This window comes from Protopterus annectens, chromosome 15.part0 (genome assembly GCF_019279795.1).
Source record: "Protopterus annectens isolate FY-2018-M chromosome 15.part0, PAN1.0, whole genome shotgun sequence".
NCBI lineage: Eukaryota > Metazoa > Chordata > Ceratodontiformes > Protopteridae > Protopterus > Protopterus annectens.
In genome coordinates this window covers 111,332,427-111,351,503 of record NC_056749.1, presented here as the reverse complement: position 1 = coordinate 111,351,503, position 19,077 = coordinate 111,332,427, and the positions used below count along the sequence as shown (strand labels likewise).

The 19,077-nt window shown below is 42.8% G+C and overlaps 1 protein-coding gene across 3 annotated transcripts in view; it reads right to left on the bottom strand.

Moving 5' to 3' along the window:
• Positions 1-19,077, bottom strand: part of LOC122789976 (diacylglycerol kinase delta-like) — a 1,345,205-nt gene that overhangs the window by 86,315 nt on the left and 1,239,813 nt on the right. The window lies entirely within an intron of this gene.

Here is a 19,077-nt window from a genome sequence, read left to right as displayed (position 1 = left end):
ATGTGCGTGCCTTCTGTGGAAGGTTGGGTGCCGGGCTGGCAACTCGACACCGTAAAACTACACTGCCAATCATGAGCAGACAGGTGATCCGCAAAAGCCAAAAGAAGAAGAAGGGAGTGCCCTTTTAAATACATTTACAGTCATGAGTTCTTGTAATTTTAATTACATTATTTACATGAGGTTCTAGCCATATTTTTAAAAATTTGAGACCTTACCAGTCTGTTCATTCTGAATGTTCAGTTATGAAATTTAAGGAACTGTGCTGTGCTCCAGCATTCTCAAAAGTTCTGATTTAAATTTCTGGTAGTCATGGTCCTCACTGTCTTCCAAGTCCATATATGTCTTCAGTACATCTTCAGAACAATTTATTAGAGGTCAAAGAGTATGACTGGATAATTTGTTTACATGCCGTCAGTGACCCTGACGTAAAACCTACCTTAAACTCAAAACAGATGTCTTTGAGATAATCTATTCTTTTATATAATATTTTCATAATACATTTTTTATTATTAATTATTTTATACTGTGCAATATATTGTTTTTAAATAATTGTTGTAACATCTATTATTAATTTCAGCTGATAGGCTGTGTCATGTGATTCTCTAATTTTATTATTTAATGAAATTAATGATTATAACCACACTGACAAAGGACACCACTAAGGAGAAGGAAGCATGGCAGCTCCATTGGCAAGGAAAGCAATTCAAAATAGACCACAAGAAATACTGTTTCACACAGAGTCATGAAGCCATGGAAGGCACCACATGAATGGGCAGGAATTTATAATAAGAGGGACAGGGACAAAGGTTAGCTGCAGCATTCTCTTTAGGATTCATAACCTGTAAGCAGTCTTCCTCTGACAAATTTGTATGCCCGTATTGGAGAATAAGTCAAATACGGGGACAAAGATTTTGACAACATATAAGAACTATCAGTTATATCATTGTTACAGGTTCATGACAAAAGGCAAAAACAGTGACAGTCAATATTATCTGATGTGTTCAACAATGAAAGGTTGCTTGAACCTCTTTCTAATGTACGTAACATTGCGACTGATAAGCTGTGGACTCAGCCACGGAAATACGTTGAAACGGGAAGGAAGTTCATAGAAATCAGCTGTCTTTGGGGCTATAGTAGAGTTACTTTCCCTACTAAGAGTTAGATTCCTAACCTGTAGGTTGACATTATATGCAACAGAAGCTCAAAAGGGTTATGAGCCTGGGAAGGATGAATGTGTCCCTGACCTACTTGAACTGAACCTTTAAGCTAATGGATAAATGTAGTGAAAAGGAATAATGCCTTGTTTTACTACAAACCCAGTTTGTGAAGGATCAAAGAGCATTAAAAGTTGCTGCAAGGAAGCATGCTTTTTACTATTCCTGTAAATAAACCACATCTTAAGGACAGAAACTAATACTACTGGCTATTCTTTCTACGCTGGTAACTGTAGTGGGCCAGAAAAAACACTATATATAAACTGTGGCTTCTTAAAAGCTATATAGACAGTGCTCTGCCTAAATTTTCCCACCACCCATCAAAGTGCTGCCTGAGGAGCAACTACTAACTGACTACTTAACAGCCCCCAGGGTTACTTCTATCCTTTAAAGTGGTAGGAGCATGTACCATGTTGCCTGGAAAGCTTTCTGAAACTGAGGAACTGCAAAAAGTACAGTTTTGTACCTACCATAAATGTAGATGTTCGAGGATCCACATTGCTGCAGTCATAACCTGTGGTAGTCCGCTGTCCTCGGTCGGCCCGAATACCAAAGAGTTAGGCTGGCGTCGGTCATGGGCGCCCGGAGCTGACGTCAGTACGTAGTAGTACTTAAGCGCATGACCGACGCCATATTCTCAGTCTTTCTTGCCCCAGATGTCAGAAGGCCTTAAAAAGGAAAGGCCAGAGCCAAAATAGTAAATACCCAGCAACCACAAGTGAGAAAATAACAATTATCCCAAAGGAAAAAACAGCAACCCCAAACAATAGAGGGGAAGGAGGGAGGGAAAATAGGACTGCAGCAATGTGGATCCTCGAACATCTACATTTATGGTAGGTACAAAGCTGTACTATGTTCTTCGTCTCACATTGCTACAGTCATAACCTGTGGGTAGAATCCCAAAGCAGAGGAAAAGGGAGGCTGGCAAACTAAAAAGCATTAGGAGCTGCTAACATGCCCTGTAAAACTGCAGTGGCAAACCCAGCCCTGGACTTGGAATAAAGAGGGAGATGGTAATGCTTAGTAAAAGTGTGTACTGAACTCCAAGTAGCTGCTTCCAAAATATCCTTAGTAGCTACCCCCCCCTCAAAAAGGCAGTAGATGTGGCAGTAGCCCTAGTGGAATGAGGTCTGATCCCAGCAGGAACATTCTTCCCATGATGAGAATAACAAAAAGCAATACAATGACCAATCCACTTAGAAATAGTTTGCTTTGAAACAGCTTTCCCTTGAGAAGCCAGAGCAAAAGAAATAAATAACTGTTGAGTCTGCCTGAACTCTTTAGTTCTGCTCAAATAATAACGTAGCTGCCTGTGAATGTCCAAAGAATGCAAGACTTTTTCCCCCTTATTTTGGGGATCAGCATAAAAAGTAGGCAAATGAATAGACTGGTTCAAGGCCACATTAGAAATCACTTTAGGCATAAAAGTAGGGTTAGTACGCAAAGACACCCTATCCTTATGGAATACCAGAAAAGGTTCAACTGCCATGAGTGCCTGCAATTCAGAGACCCTCCTAGCAGAGGTAATGGCCAACAAAAAAGCAGTTTTCCAAGACAAAAACTTCAGCTCAGACGTAGCTGCAGGTTCGAAAGGAGGTAAAGTAAGCTTCTCCAACACAAAATTGAGATCCCAGGAAGGAGTAGGAGCTCTACGTGGGGGTCTTATATTTTTTGCCCCTCTAAGGAATTGCTTAAACAAAGGATGAGAAAATTAAGGAGGGTCACAATCATAGTGAGCAGAAATGGCTGCACCATGAACCTTCACAGAGGAAAATGACAAACCCTTGTCTAGTAATTCAGTAAGGTACTGTAGCGTAAAACTCAAATTAGGTACTGAGACATCAAAGCCCTTTGCTGTGCTTCAAAGAAAAAATCTCCTCCATTTATCAGCATAAACATTTCTAGTACTGGGCCGCCTGGCTTCCAAAATGACATCTAAAACCTGTTGAGGAAGCTGAGACCCCACAGGCTCTAAAACAGAATACGCCAGGCTGTTAGATGCAGGGACTGCACCCTGACATTGAGCAAATGATTGCTTGACTGGGACAACAAGTGAGGAATCTGTGGCAAAGGCCAAGGAGGCTCCTGAATTAAACTCCTCAGCAGAGGATACCAGTGCTGACGTGGCCAATCTGGTGCTATTAGAAACATGCAAGGCTTGTCCCGCCTGACTTTCAAGAGTACCTTGGGAAGGAGAGGCAGAGGAGGGAAAGCATAGACGTGAAGGTTGTTCCAACTGAAAGATAGAGCATCCACTTTCCAAGCTTTTGGGTGAAACATCTTTGTGCAAAATTTTGGTAGTTGGAAATTTAGTGGAGAAGCGAACAGATCTATGTCTGGAGTTCCCCAAGCCACTGTCAACTGTTGGAATACCTGAGGATCCAATTTCCACTCGTGGGGGTCCACAATTTGTCTGCTCAATACATCTGCTAGGGAGTTCTGTGCTCCTGGCAGAAACCGTGCTTGAAGAGTGATGTGCAAACTCAGAGCAGTCTCCCACAATATCATTGCTTGTCTGCAAAGAGGGTAAGAATGGGTTCCCCCCTGCTTGTTGATGTACCACATGACTGTTGTGTTGTCTGTTCGAATCAACACCTGTCCTGGTTGAAGTAGGTCCTTGAAGGCCATCAGGGCAAATTGGACTGCTAACATCTCCTTCATGTTGATATGCAAATGCTGTAGTCTGGGAGGCCACGTGTCTTGAATCCATTTCCCATTGAAGTGTGCTCCCCAAGCCAAGTCCGAGGCATCTGTCGTTATGATCTGACTCGCCTCTGGTCGGGTCACAGAGAGTCCCTTGTTTAGGTGACATTCCTGCGCCCACCACAAGAATTCCTTCTGGATGCAAGGTATTATCCGAATGACAGTGTCCAAATCGTGGCAGTGTTGAGTCCATACAGTTTTGAGATACCATTGTAGCTTCCTCATATGCAGTTTGGCATTGGGAAGTACTAGAATGCAAGATGCCATGAACCCCAAGGCTTGAAGGACTGTCCTTGCAGTCAGCCTGGACAGTACGGATAACTGCTGGAAGTATAGGTGAAGAGTTCTTTGTTTGTCCAGGGTCAGAAAAGCCATCTGAGAAGCTGTATTCAGTCTCACACCCAGAAAGCACATATCCTGAGAGGGTACTAGACTGGACTTTATTTCGTTCACAGAATACCCTAGGCACCTTAAAACTGCCATTACATACTGCAGATGTTGAAGTAACTTGTCTTTGTCTTGAGCAAGAATCAGGCAATCGTCCAGATAAGGATAAATTTGTATTCCCCTCTGTCTGAAGAAAGCTATCACAGGAGCCAGGACCTTTGTGAACACCCTGGGTGCAGTAGATAAACCAAAGGGCAATGCAGAGAATTGATAATGAGAAGTACCAGCCCGAAAACGCACGAATCTCCTGCAGCTGGGCCTGATAGGAATGTGAAGATAGGCCTCTTTGAGATCCAGGGTTACCATCCAGTGATCATTGCCTAGCATAGGCAGAAGTTGTTGTAATGTTAACATCTTGAACTTTGGAATGTCTAGGTAGGTATTTAGAATGGACAAATCCAGAATTGGCCTCCAAGTGTTTCCTTTATTTGGCACTAGGAATAGACGGGAATAAAACCTAGGCCTACTTCTGACGGAGGTACCACCTGGATAGCTCCCATCTGTAAAAGCAAATAAATTTGCTCCTGAGCCTCCAGCCTTTGCTGAGGAGGTACATCTGGCATGCCTTTGAAAGGAGGAAAAGTGTGAAAGTAAAACTTGTAACCTTGATTTATTATTTCCAACACCCATTTGTCCTGGGTGACCAAATGCCAGTTTTGTTTGAAAAGTGGCAACTTTTCTCCTAGAGGAGCTGCCAGAAAAGAAGGATCTGGCAGCTGAAAATACAGGTCATTGGGTCTATTTACGAAAAGGCTGACCCCTGCCCTCACCAGAAGACTGTGCAGGAGAACTCCAAGTCCTAGGTCTGAAAGAACCCTGAGCGTGAGCCCTGCCTCTACCACGTCTAGACCTGCCCTTAGACTGAAAATCTGAAGAAGGGTAGGACCATCCTCTAGCAGGCCAATTCCTGCTAAACTTAGGGGGCTGCACCTGCAAAAAATCCTTGACCGTCTGCATAGACTTAGCTTTATCTTCCATCTTTTTCAAAACTGACTCCACAGGAGAACCAAAAAGAACTTCAGATTGAAGAGGAGCATCCAAAATCCGAGCTTTAACATGCTCTGACAAATTTTGATCCTTAAGCCAGGCATGTCTATGAATAACTGAACCAGTAGCAGCCACCCTAGATGAAGCCTGAAGAGCATCGAAACCACACTGCAAAGAATGTTTTCCAACTTGGTCTGAAGCATGAACCAGCTCCTGCAATTCCTTACACTCTATACCCTCAGATAAAGCATCCACCTTAGATTTCAATTGGCCTAACAAAAAGTTCTGATACTTCAGCATATGAAACTGGCAATTTAAAGCCCTCATAGCTAACGTAGAAGAGGTGTACACTTTTTTCCCCCACCTATCCAACACTCTAGAATCTTTATCCAAAGGAACTGGATTCTTAACCATAGAAGCCCTGACACCCTTCGGCCCTTGAATAATAGTTTCTGGGTCAGATCTAGGACTCTTATACAAATATTTATGTGCTTCTGGAACTCTGTAATATCTGTTTGGCTTGACAGGAGCAGGGGGTAAAGAATCAGGATTAAGTGAAGCTTCAGAAAAAACATCCTGAACAACATCTAAGACAGGGGGAATAGCCAGAGGCCTATGTTGTGGTAAAAACAAAAATTCCCTAAGCCTTTTTCGAGAATCTGAAAAATCCTGACCTTCCCACTTGAAATGTTCCCTCATGGAATGTAAAGTTTCAGAAAAGGAAAAATCCTCTGGAGGAGAAGCAGAAGGACAGGAATCCTCTGCATCCGAATCTGAATAGGGAGGGTAATCCTGAATATCCTCAGCTGAGGACTCAGAGTAGTCTGAAGAATGCTCCATTCCCTCTAATTCTGTCTCCACCCTAGGCCTCTTCTCTGGTGGGGGCAAAGATCCCCTGATCAAAGTAATCAAATCCTCTGCCATTTTCAACATATGTTTTTTAGGAACTGAAGCTGAAGAACTAGGGCTATGGCCAGTACCAGTAAGACCAGGTTTAGCCTTAGCATGGCCTTTGGCCACTGAGGTAGAAGGCCTAATAACCTTTTGTAAGGATGGAACTACAGATACCTGAGAAGCACCCTCGGCCTGGCCTAACTCCTGAGAGGCCAACTCCTGCAAAAGTAAAGGTTCCCCCTGTGATTCAGCCGAGACCTCGGCCGGATCCACAGATTCAACCGGAGGTTCCATAGAACCGGCGTCCGCAACGGACGACTCCTCCGGTTTAGACCTTAAAGATTTATCTTTACGTTTTTAGCGGTAGCGGGCGTCGGAGGATCCGACGGCATGTTGTAGTTACACCGCTTACCGAAAACAAGCCTGGCACAGTCTAATCTTCGTTTAATGGTGCGCTTATTAAATCTAGCGCAAAAGCGACACCCGACTACGTCGTGTTCAGGCCCCAAGCAAGGAATACAGAGAGTGATAGTCCCTATGAGGTATCTGTTTCCCACAAGAAATACAATTATTAACTTTTTCTGACATCCGGATTAACTGAGGCAAGAAAAGACAAACGGGGTACTTAGCCCAACTTGGTCTTCAGTCTGAAACTCGATAACTGAAAATTTCAGAACGCCGAACGGCACTTGCAAATGCTGCTTCTGCTTCGGACCACGCGGCAAGAAAGACTGAGAATATGGCGTCGGTCATGCGCTTAAGTACTACTACGTACTGACGTCAGCTCCGGGCGCCCATGACCGACGCCAGCCTAACTCTTTGGTATTCGGGCCAACCGAGGACAGCGGACTACCCACAGGTTATGACTGCAGCAATGTGAGACGAAGAACATCCTTTGTTTTCTGTTGGGGAAACAAACTTTGTCTATTCGGATTTGTAGCTATTGAATCCTGTGCAAAATAAAGAGATTACTTGAGACTGGGAAAGTCTATGACAGTTCTCCACAAATGATATGTAGCCATTGACCAATATGGGAAAGTCTATGACAGTTCTCCACAAAAGTTATGTAGCCATTGACCAATACGGGAAAGTGTATGACAGTTCTCCACAAATGTTATGTAGCCATTAACCAATACGGGAAAGTCTATGACAGTTCTCCACAGATGTTATGCAGCCATTGACCAATACAGGAAAGTCTATGTCAGTTCTCCACAAATGTTATGCAGCCATTGACCAATACGGGAAAGTCTATGACAGTTCTCCACAAATGTTATGCAGCCATTGACCAATACATTCTTCGTCTACAGCAACAACGTTTTATTTTCATGAACCATCTTCCACCTTGCTGGGAATTCCAAATGCTGGTGGCCTTCTCAAGAAACTCAGCAAATATGGACGTCTACTTGATAGCATTTAAAAGGTATGTAGATTGAGAGCTTTGATTTTGAAAAAACAACAAACTAGATCAACACTCCAGTAATCTCAATCACAGTGCAATAAAAGACAAAGCACGTAAACAGAAATACCAGACTGAGAGATGCTAACATATAATTTATCTATGGCCATTCGATGATTTTATTTTCGAAAATAAATGTCTTCAGTAATATTAAAGTCTGAGCTTTAATGTTGGAGTATTAGCAGTTCAATGTTAATTTTATTCAATGAGCGAACATAGACCCGTTCTAGGCATGCAGTCTAGGAGACTACCGAGTAGTCTAGCCCAATTCTCCAATTGTCCCAGAGCATTGTCTGGTTAAATGAATTGCTTAGAATCACAAAGTAGGTGAACAAAGGCTAACAAAATCAAACCCTGGAATACAGGAGATAGTTAACAGTACATTGCTTTAATCTTCCGTGCTAACTGCTAGTTGCTTCATCTTCTTGCGCATGCCACAAACTGCATCTCACTGTCGTCGTCTTGCAGTACTGCACATCAACAGACTGCATACCTGGTTCACTCATCTGTTTTTCTCTATTTCTTCCATCATCTACCTGTTGGTGGTCCTATGTCTTTTGAGACATTTTTACCAGTTCCTCCAGCATAAGAATGTGTTTCATTGCAGATGCATTCGTCTACTATTCTGTCAACAGCTTACATATTTTACAGACTTCTAAAATCTCTGATACATTCCCTTTCATACTACAGCCAACATTTCAGTGAAATCATTGGTGATTCAGATGACACATGACTTTTATATTAAAACAGGAAATACAGCAAGTACCAGGAAATAAGTTCAGAACCTGTTGAATAAAGGAAGGGTCGTGGTTTAAGCAGGTGGCTTCAAAGTACAGTAAGTAATCCACTTGCAAAGTTAATCCATTCAAGTTAAGAGGATTAAATAGTGAAAAAATTTAAACTGGCATGCATTTGGTTATTACACAAGACCAAGTCCTATATGTGCTATCAAAAGCTAAAAATAGTGCATTGATGAGACCTGACAATATACCTGGCTGCATCTTAAAAGTAGCATGAAGCTTGATTTAACTACACCCCAAACAACACTGTCCAGTCTCAGCCACACCCCTAACAACACTGTTCAAGCTCAGCCTCCATACAGGTTTTGTACCAAGTGAATGGAGAATAACTACATTCATTCACCTGCATAAGGGAGGACCTTCCACACATCCTTAGTCTGACCAGCCTCACATGCAAGAGAACCTCCAATCACTGGACCATCTCAGTTTGGATTCATCACGGGCAGGTCATGCTTACTAAACCTGGTGGATTTTTTGAAAAGGTCACCAAAGCAGTGGATGAAGGCAAAGTAGTACATACCGCATACCTCAACATGGCCTTTGACACAATCCCCCACTCAGGCAAAGGAGAAATGTTAAATAAACTAGAAATAAGCTGCTCTGTTACCCACTTGATAGGATGCAGGAAATTAAAATAGGAGACGTTACCTCCTCAAAGAAACCAGTCACCAGCAGCATCCCCCAGGGTTCATTTTGGTTCATCTCCTGTTTAGCATCTACTTTTCTGAAGTAAAAGCCAATATCAAAAAGCTCTGATTGCCTCAGTTTGCAAATGACTGCAAGCTAGGAGCAGACACTGAAAACCCAAATAACATAGCTATCTTGTAGGAAGATCTGTCCCAAAAAAAAAAAAAAAACAAAAACAAACACAAACAAACAAAAAAACAAATGGTGCTAAAATCATGGACTGAAACTAAATGCTAAAAAATGCATTATTGCATCCTTTGGGAAGTCATCTACCCTAGGGAACTTCCACATTGACAATATGCCCATAGGTTCATACTAGGCTATCTGCCCTAGGGCATTTATAAGCCTAGCCAGAGTGTGTTTGGCTTTTGCCACCCATTTTAAATGAATTTTGCTATGCCCTTTTTCGAGGTTAGTATACTGTGCCTCTGTCTAACAGTGACACAGAAGTGATACCAGGGGTAAACCTACGATCTCCCATCCACTCAACAAGATTCCTCTTGAAGAGAGTCAATGAGGGACTCTACCTAACCTGGACTGGGATTTTATTCCAGAGTGAAGGGAGCCTCTGGGTTATGAATCTGTCCCTCCAGCATGTCCTATGTATTTCAGTGCTGAGGTTCAAGTCTCTTGAGTGCATAGCTCGATGGGATTTGGAATTTCTGAGGTGCAGCATGTCCATTAATTCTGGGTTGGACATGGCTTTATACATCAGGCACAGATCGCCTCTGAGCAGGCGGTATGCCACTGAGTAGAGCTGGAGTTTCTTTAACCGGGCAGCATATGGCATCTGTTTGAGCCCTTTGATCCTCTTGGTGAGGTACTTTTGGGGTCTTTCCAGTTGCTGCAGGTGTCTGGTAAGGTACATCCCAAAAGGGGCATTGTACTCAATTATGAGCCTGATGAGGGATGAGTAAAGAGGCACGATGACCTCCCCTGATCTAGATGTGAATCCCTTCATGATTAGGTGGGCTATATAAAATGTTTTTCTAACCACTTTGGCCACGTGGTTTTCAAATGAGAGATTGCTATCAACTTGGGTCCCCAGATCCCTAATTACTTCCTCCGTACTTAATGGATTACCACCTATGTGGTAATTTGTGGGCACTTTGTTTTTGCCAAAGGGGATGACTATACACTTTTTGGCATTTAGCTTGAGGCCATGGCTCTGGCACCAGTTGTCTGTTTCTATGAGACCCTTTTGTAGGATGCTTGTGTCGGCTGGAGAGTCGATTATGGCGCCCAGTTTGCAGTCATCTACGAACTTGGTCAGCCACAGTCCTTCCGTGTTGGCCTGTACCTCCGAGAAATATATACCGGACAAGAGAGGTCCCAGGACTGAGCCTTGTGGGACGCCACTTGTAACTGGTTTGGAGTCTGACATGGCTCCAGCAATTCTAACCATGTGGGTTCTGTCCTTGAGCCAGTTTGCAACCCATCTGGTGACATAGGGGTTTATATTTAAGCTGGTGAGCTTATCTATAATGCCCAAGTGGGGTATTGTATCGAAGGCTTTTGCGAGGTCCAGGTAGGCTGTGTGGACCACCTTCCCCTCGTCAATGGCCTTGGTGACTGTTTCAAAGAAACCAACCAGGTTTAATAGGCAGGATCTGCCCTTAACAAAGCTGAACTGGGTAGGATCCAGTGTCTGTAGATCCCCAATATTTTTATTTATGAGGTCCATGATGATCCTTTCCATAGGTTTGCAGCCCAAGCTAGTCAGGCTTATGAGGCGATAGTTTCCAGGATCCGTTGAGGCACCACCTTTGTGGAGAGGGACCACTGTTGCTGTACGCCACTCTTTGAGTACATATCCTGTAGTAAGGCTGAGACTGAACAGTAGTTTTATGTTTGGGTTTAGCTCTTCTTGGAGTTCATGTAGGATGCAGCCCGGGACACCGTCTGGTCCCATTGATGCTGTGTTTTTTTGCTTTGGAGAGGGCGGCTCTTACCTGAGCATCTAAGATGTCAGGGGGGCAGCACTCTGCTGGGATAGATATTTGCCCTTTTGGTGGGGAGGGGGGGGAGACGTTTGCGCTGAACCTGTCAGCTAGAATGTTGGCAATGTCTGTGGGTTTGGTGTATTTTTTGTCATTTTGGACTAATTCTGAGCATATCTGGGAATTCCCACCCAGGTTCCTAACATAACTAAAGAAAGCCTTGTGATTATCCTTAGTGTCCTGTGCAATTTTTCTCTCGAAGCTGGCCTTAGACGATTTTATGAGTGCCCGTAGTTTTTTGCTAATACTGATCAGAGATGCCTTCCCTTTTTTGGATTTTGCTATATCATGTAGTAGCTTCCTCCTTATATTGTATAGTTTGTTTATGGCTGGGGTCCACCAGACAGGATGTCTGCCTTTGGAGGATTAGGTCTTGGTTTTATTTGAGATTGCATGATCCATGCATTCCTGAAGGTGTTCATAGAATGCGTTTATAAAGGATTCTGCGGTCTGGGCCATATTTTCCACAGACCCGGGGGCTTTGAAGGATTCCACCTCGGTTTTGAGGAGTGTGAAATTTGCTTTAGAGAAGTTTTTCACTGTGGTTTTCTGGGCAGGGGGTCGGGTCGGGATGTGAATATCCAGTGAGATTAGTTTATGGTCTGATCTTACCAGTGAGGGATACACTTCTGGTCTGGAGCATAGAGCCCCCATGTTGGTGATGATCAGGTCCAGTATGTTTTCCCCTCTTGTGGGAGTGGTAACAAGTTGTTCCATAGCATTTGAGTTTATAAATTCTAGGAACCTTTGGGCTAGGGTGTTGGAGCTAGAGTAATGCTCCCAGTCTATGTTTGGGTAGTTGAAGTCACCCAATATAATGGTGTTTGGAGAGACCTTCATATTTTCCAGTGTTCTCAGGAAGGCCGAGTGGGGTTCCTGGGTTTGGGAGGGTGGTCTGTAGCAGGCTATAAACTGGAAGGCAGTTTTACCCACTGTTAGTTGCACATGGATAGTCTCTGATGCTTCGTGCTGTGCCACCAACCTGGAGGTGTGGGTATCTTTGACGAATATTGATACTCCCCCTCCTTTTGTGGTTCGGTCCAAGTTTTGGGGCCGAAAAGCATGGTATGAGGTATAACCTAATAGTGCTGGGGTGCTCTCGGGAGCCTTGAACCAGGTTTCTGTTACTGCACAGATATCGATGTTATCCATGCTAAGGAGAGTTTTGAGTGCGTGCATCTTGAGGTTTAGACTTCTGGCATTGAATAGCATTACTCTTAGTTTCTTATCCCTTGTGATACCTATGGAGGTGGGTTTGTCTTTTGAGCCTTGCCTAAAAAAGGCACTATGGGAGGTGGCAAGAGCCTTTGCCAATATCCGAAAGCCCAGGGGTGACAGGTACAAGCCGTCCCTAGTGAAGCATCGTGGCTTGTCGAGCATGTCATCCCAGGCTGACAGGCATTGGATCCCCTTTGAATGACACCAATACTTAAGCCAATTGTTGAAATTGATCATCTTGTCTTCATATTGTGGCATCATTCTTGGTGAGGGTAAGATCCTACTCAAGGTCAGGGTCATACTGGCCTGGGCTACATGCTCAGAGAACTCCTCTATGTCTCTTTTCATGTAGTCCAGGGAGGTACGTCTCAGGTCATTCACACCAGCATGGACAATGAGTCATATTTGTACTTGCCTTGGAGTGACCTGAGTGCTTGTGTTATGTGACTGATCCTAGCACCCGACAGGCAGCTCACCATGACCTTCTCCTTGTTCAGCCTGGTGAGCGGGACGTCAGTGTGCCTGACGACAGAGTCACCTATTACAAGTGTATCAGGTGTGTTGTTTAGCCTTAAGGGCTATGACTGTTCGGCACACTGGCTTTGTGAGCTATGTGTTGCATGTGTTTTGTTTTGGGGTAGCAGTTGCTTGGGTGTCTGCTTTGGAGGTCTCTGCTGCTTAGGCAGATTTTTATTTAGAGCCTCCGAGTATGTTTTTGTGTGTTTATGTGTTTGGTTTGCTGTCGTGGTAGGTCTATGTGAGACTGGAATTGTAGTGAGTGTGGTTTCCTTCTCCTCCTGACTGGTTACGCCAGTACTGAGTTGAGAGAGCTTAGCCTCCAGTTTGGCTATATGGTTGCATCTCTCACATGTGTTGGAATTTGTTGGGAGGAGGAGAGGGTTGTCTGTGTACATGAGGCAGTTGTAACATTGCCTCAAGATTCCCAGATTCACCAGCTGGACCGGAGAGCAGATTGACAACTGACCTATGGACATGCTAGAATAGTATTGGGAATTCCTTTATAATTGAAAAAAAGGGCCAATGGGGAACAAGGTACTCAAGGGGAGTTTGTGAGGGTGTAGTGCTTTTAATTTTTTAGTGCTGACTTATATAATTGCTTTATTGAGCAAGTGCCAGGCTTTAGCGTAGGAATAGGGTGTTTGTTATGAGAACTAGATCAGTTCTAAGGGAAAAAGTGAATAGCAGACTTTGTGGAGCTGAGAATGGTTTAAACCCAATTAAGCGGAGCTGCCTGATGCTGCGCTATGCGCAAAGTTGCGCAAAGCTGCGCCAAAGCGGGTTTTATACAGGGGGACTTGAAAAAGCCAGAAATTGGCCCAAAACCGCCAATAGACTACCAGATTATTGTGCTGGGAACACTCCTCCAGGGATAGATAGGCTGCTCTCAGCTCCCCACTGCCACTGGTGAACAAAGAAGCCTCCCTTTATCCAAGAAAGGAAATGGGCAACACAGGAACTTTCCAAAAGTCCAGAATACAGCAAAGCCTGTATTTGGACTACTCTAGGTCAGGAAAGACGGGAAACAAGGATAATTTTTTTGTTTTTTTATTCTTTTTTGCAACAAACAGCAGGAAAATGCAATAAATATGTAACACAGTCTAGCGCACTTGAGTGTGTAGCCTCAACAGGTAAACGCAACAAACAGGACAAACTTTAAAAGTGCAGGTGCAAAAACAACTTTAAACAGTTTAAAACAGTTCAAGAAGCAGAAATACTTGCAGTTTAGCTAGATCGAACAGTCACCCAGGTAGTAGCAGGAAAAAAAACACTTTTATCAGGTTAGCAGTCGCTCTTTCAGCCTTTCTGCTGCTAGCACCACTCTGCAGGACCATGAGGAGCTTGGCTGAGTAGTAACAAGCGCAAAAACCGTGCCAAAGCGGGTTTTATACAGGGGGACTTGAAAGAGCTAGAAATTGGCTCAAAACGGCCAGATTCTTGTGCTGGGAACACTCCTCCAGGGATAGATAGGCTGCTCTAAGCTCCCCACATAAGGGTTGACACAGTTGTTCAGGGGTTTAGGAACTTCTGTGGACAGTAACCTAACTTTTAACCAACGTGTGTCTATTGTTGTAAGAAAGTCCTTATATACTGCACAGTTTATAAACAAAGGGATTGTGTGTAGATCTAGGGGTGTCATTGTCCCCCTTTACTGAGCCCTCATTAAGCCATTCATTGAAAACAATGCCCCCTTTGACATGTATCTGTCCAGTTGCATGCAACAACTGGAATGCCTGCAAGATGTACCTTACTAAAAGGACACAAGGCCTAAAGAACAAGTACTACATGGACAACTCAAAGCCCTGTCACTGAAGTCAGTATCCTACAGACTATTAAGAGATGACCTGAGTCTGACATACAAGGCATCCTCTGTCCCAATACTGACAGATTTACTGCACATCAGCAAGTCAAATGCCATCAGAATTACTCAGTCTAGGGATCTAAACCTGTTGTGCAATATCAGTAGAATAGTTTGGAGGGAGAGGTATATCTTGCAGAAGATACCAGTGCTCTCGAACAGATGCCCCATTCACATAAATCAAAGTGCAGTCCTATATATGTTCAAGTGCAACTTGAATCTATAGAAGAGAAACAGAAAATTTACCCCAGGACTGCCCCCTGTACTACTAATGGACAAAGGCAACTCCAAAATGCTTTATCCCATGCATGGGTCCCCTCAAATTATCTCGGTTTATGTTCAGTTATCGAAAACATAAACCCTTGAACGGCTAAATATCATATGGAAAACATCAATATGGAACATTACCGAAAATGAGTAACTGCGAAAATAAATTTATCGAACGGCCATAGTTGGCCAATATATATATATATATATATATATATATATATATATATATATATATATATATATATATATATATATGCCAACTCTAAAATCACACTACAGTGGGGAATAGTGAAAATTTAAGAGTTTTCCTTTATTTACATATACATCGCATTACTTCCTGGTTGTTGGTCAACTATGGTCATTCAATGAATTTATTTTTGAAATTACGCATGTTCAGTAATGTCCCGTATGGATGTTTTCCCTATGATATTTAGCTATTCAAGGGTTTATGCCGAACATATTCCCAAATTATCTATGATATGATCCCTGCTATTCTTATTATGAGTAATATATAATTATTGACCATGGGATGGGTAAAGACAATGTATAACCAAATGGGATAAGTTACTTTGAGCACAAAAAGATACGTTGGCTAAGGTTAAAATGACCCACAAGGGGCATCTATCCTAGTTCTTACCCATAAACTTATAAGAAAATCATGCTTAAATAAGCGAGAGGCACTACTTTCTCAATTGTAGTTTCTTGCTGAATTACTCAAAGACAGTTTGTACACATTTTAACATGTGGGTGAGCACTACTTCTCAGCATGCCAATTCTTCCAGAAATTTCTGCTTTATAGCCAAGGTAATTAGTAGCACCTACAAGAGAGTTGTATATAAGCATACACAAATACACCACATATACAGTCTACACAACAGGGCTTCTCTTAGCAAATAACTTTATCTAAGTTGTGACTTTCTTCAAAAACAAAGAAGCATATTATTTAACTGAGGGAGCTGCCTCCTTGCTTTTTACCTGACAGCTTCTAACTTGAATTCTAGCTCTCCTTAATTCACTTTCCTCCCTCAGAGTGTAATCACCAGCCCCAGTTTTATCCTTCCAGTTCCCCCAGGAATTTGAGGCACTCAACCCAGGGAGTGTGAGGAAATCTTAATGATATTTTAAGTAGTTTGGTCACCATAACAACCAGACAGCTTTCAAGAACAGAATTGTAGCACGACAGTACCCTTTATCACGTCTTTAATGTCCACTGCTGGTCATTCACTGACATTGATAATACAGGGGTTACACTAAGTGTACACTTCTCAAATAGTTCTATGGTGCAGAACATTTTATTTTATGTGACTAGGTTAGTCCCACTGTGCTAGTAGCCAAAGGTGGTATTTAAACTACTAGGGGAAATTTGGCCAGTTCGTTAAAAACTTCCCTTCTCTTTTTGGCAGTTGCCATAGAATCTTTTATATCCACCTGAGCTACCACCAACTCAAGCAGATGGGACCTCACTTTAACATCCAATCTGAAGAATGATACACTTAGGAGTACAGCAACCCCTTTTAATCGACCTAATGTAGGAATAGAACCCACAGCCTTCCGAATGAAAGGTGAGTGTGCTACCTGATGTGCCACTGACACCGTCTTTCTTTCAGAGCACATGTAGTCTTCTTCTTCTTCTCCTTTCGGCTGCTCCCATTAGGGGTCGCCACAGCGGATCATCTGTTTCCATTTCTTCCTGTCCTCTGCATCTTGCTATGTCACACCAACCATCGGCAAAAGCTCTCTCACCACATCCATAAACCTTATCTTAGGCCTTCCTCTTTTCCTGTTACATGGCAGCTTCATCCTTAGCATCTTTTTCCCAATATACTCTGCACCCCTCCTCAGCACATATCCAAACTAACATAATCTTGCCACTCTGGCTTTGTCTCCAAACCTTCCAACCTGGTCTGACCTTCTAATATACTTATTCCTAATCCTGTCCACCCTCGTCACACCCAGTGCGAATCTTAACATCTTTAACTCTGCCATGTCCAGCTCTGACTTCTGCCTTTTTGTCAATGCCACTGTCTCTAGCTTATATAACATAGCTGGCCTCACTACCCTCTTACAGACCTTCCCTTTCACTCTGACTGGTACTCGTTTGTCACAAATCACTCCTGACCCTTTTCTCCCACCTACTCCAGCCTGCCAGTACTCTCTTCTTCACCTTTCTTTTACACTCACCATTACTCTGAACTGTTGATCCCAAGTATTTAAACTCATCCACCTTCGCCACCTCTACTCCTTGCATCCTCACCATTCCTCTATCTTCCCTCTCATTCACACACATATATTCTGTTTTAGTCCTGCTGACCTTCATTCCTCTTCTCTCTAGAGCATATCTCCACCTCTCCAGATTCTTCTCCACCTGTTCCCTACTCTCACTACGGATCACAATGTCATCTGCAAACATCATAGTCCACGGGGACTCCTGTCTGATCTCGTCTGTCAACCTATCCATCACCATTGCAAGTAAGAAAGGGCTCAGAGCTGATCCTTGATGTAATCCCACCTCCACCTTAAATGCATCCATCAATCCCACCGCAGACTTCACCGCTGTCACACTACCCTCGTACATATCCTGTACCACCCTTACATACTTCTCTGACACTCCTGACTTTCTCATATAATACCACAACTCCTCTCTAGGCACCCTGTCATATGCTTTCTCTAAGTCCACAAAGACACAATGCAACTCCTTCTGACCTTCTCTGTACTTCTCCATCAACACTCTCAGAGCAAACATGGCATCTGTAGTACTCTTTCCTGGCATGAAACCATACTGCTGATCACTAATCATCACCTCCCTTCTTAACCTAGCTTCCACTACTCTTTCCCATAACTTCATGCTGTGACTGATCAATTTAATCCCTCTGTAGTTACTACATCTCTGTACATCACCCTTATTCTTAAAAATCGGTACCAAAACACTTTCTCTCCGTTCCTCAGGCATCCTCTCACTTTCCAAGATTTCATTAAACAATCTAGTTAAAAACTCCACTGACATTTCACCTAAACACCTCCATGCTTCCACAGGTATATCATCTGGGCCAACAGCCTTTCCATTCTTCATCCTCTTCATAGCTATCCTTACTTCCCCCTTGCTAATCCACTGCACTTTATGATTCACTATCTGAGCACATGTAGTACGGTTAATATATTCATTTAAAAGCAAACTTCATATTCCGTGTGGACATATCTCAAACTGCCTCAAACCTGTGTTTCTGGCTTTTCAAAATAGAGTAGTGTTTGCTGCTCCAGGATAAATAAACTCTTGCCTGCAGAAACTGTGTAGTCATACTTATTCGTTATTGTGGAGATATTCTTAACACAAACAAAAGGTAACCAACATGATGGGCAGAGAAACTGGAGAATTCATTTTAAGCTATTTAACTACTAATGTGTTGCTGGAGTTTTATCTCACTAAGGTAATAAAATAGATACAGGATTCGGACACAGAGACATTTTCTACTTCCTGCATCTTTTGGATTGCTTACAGAATGGGGTGTAGTCAGACATGGCTGGATGTCGCATTTATGTTACAGATCTCTCTCTCTGGCTCCAGCACTGTCTCTGACACTTCAATTTAATTTCCAAGAAATCAATGGTGCTGTTAGGCACAGAAGGATGTGAAGGGAAAGTTCATATGCCCAAAAATGAATAATTATAGCTACAAAAGGACAGCTGATTATGTCCATACAAGACAGGGCAGTAATTGATCTATCTGAGCTACTTTTGTAAAGGGCAGTGTGTGTCTTCCCTATCACTGCCACCCCAAAAGCCATTTGTATAAAAATCATGCCTATTAGTACTGGCTATATTTGTGAATATCACTTGTTTATTCTGATATTTTAATGCAGAGGCAACATTTCTTGTTAAAAGTGAAACAGATGCTGCAAATCTAACAAGATAATGTGCAGATGATATTTAAAATTACTTATGGAATGACTGTTTTTGCTGCACATGGAAGTATTGCTCTTGCACAGTCTAATACATCAAAGCGTGGGTAAAGTACCATTGCATTGTG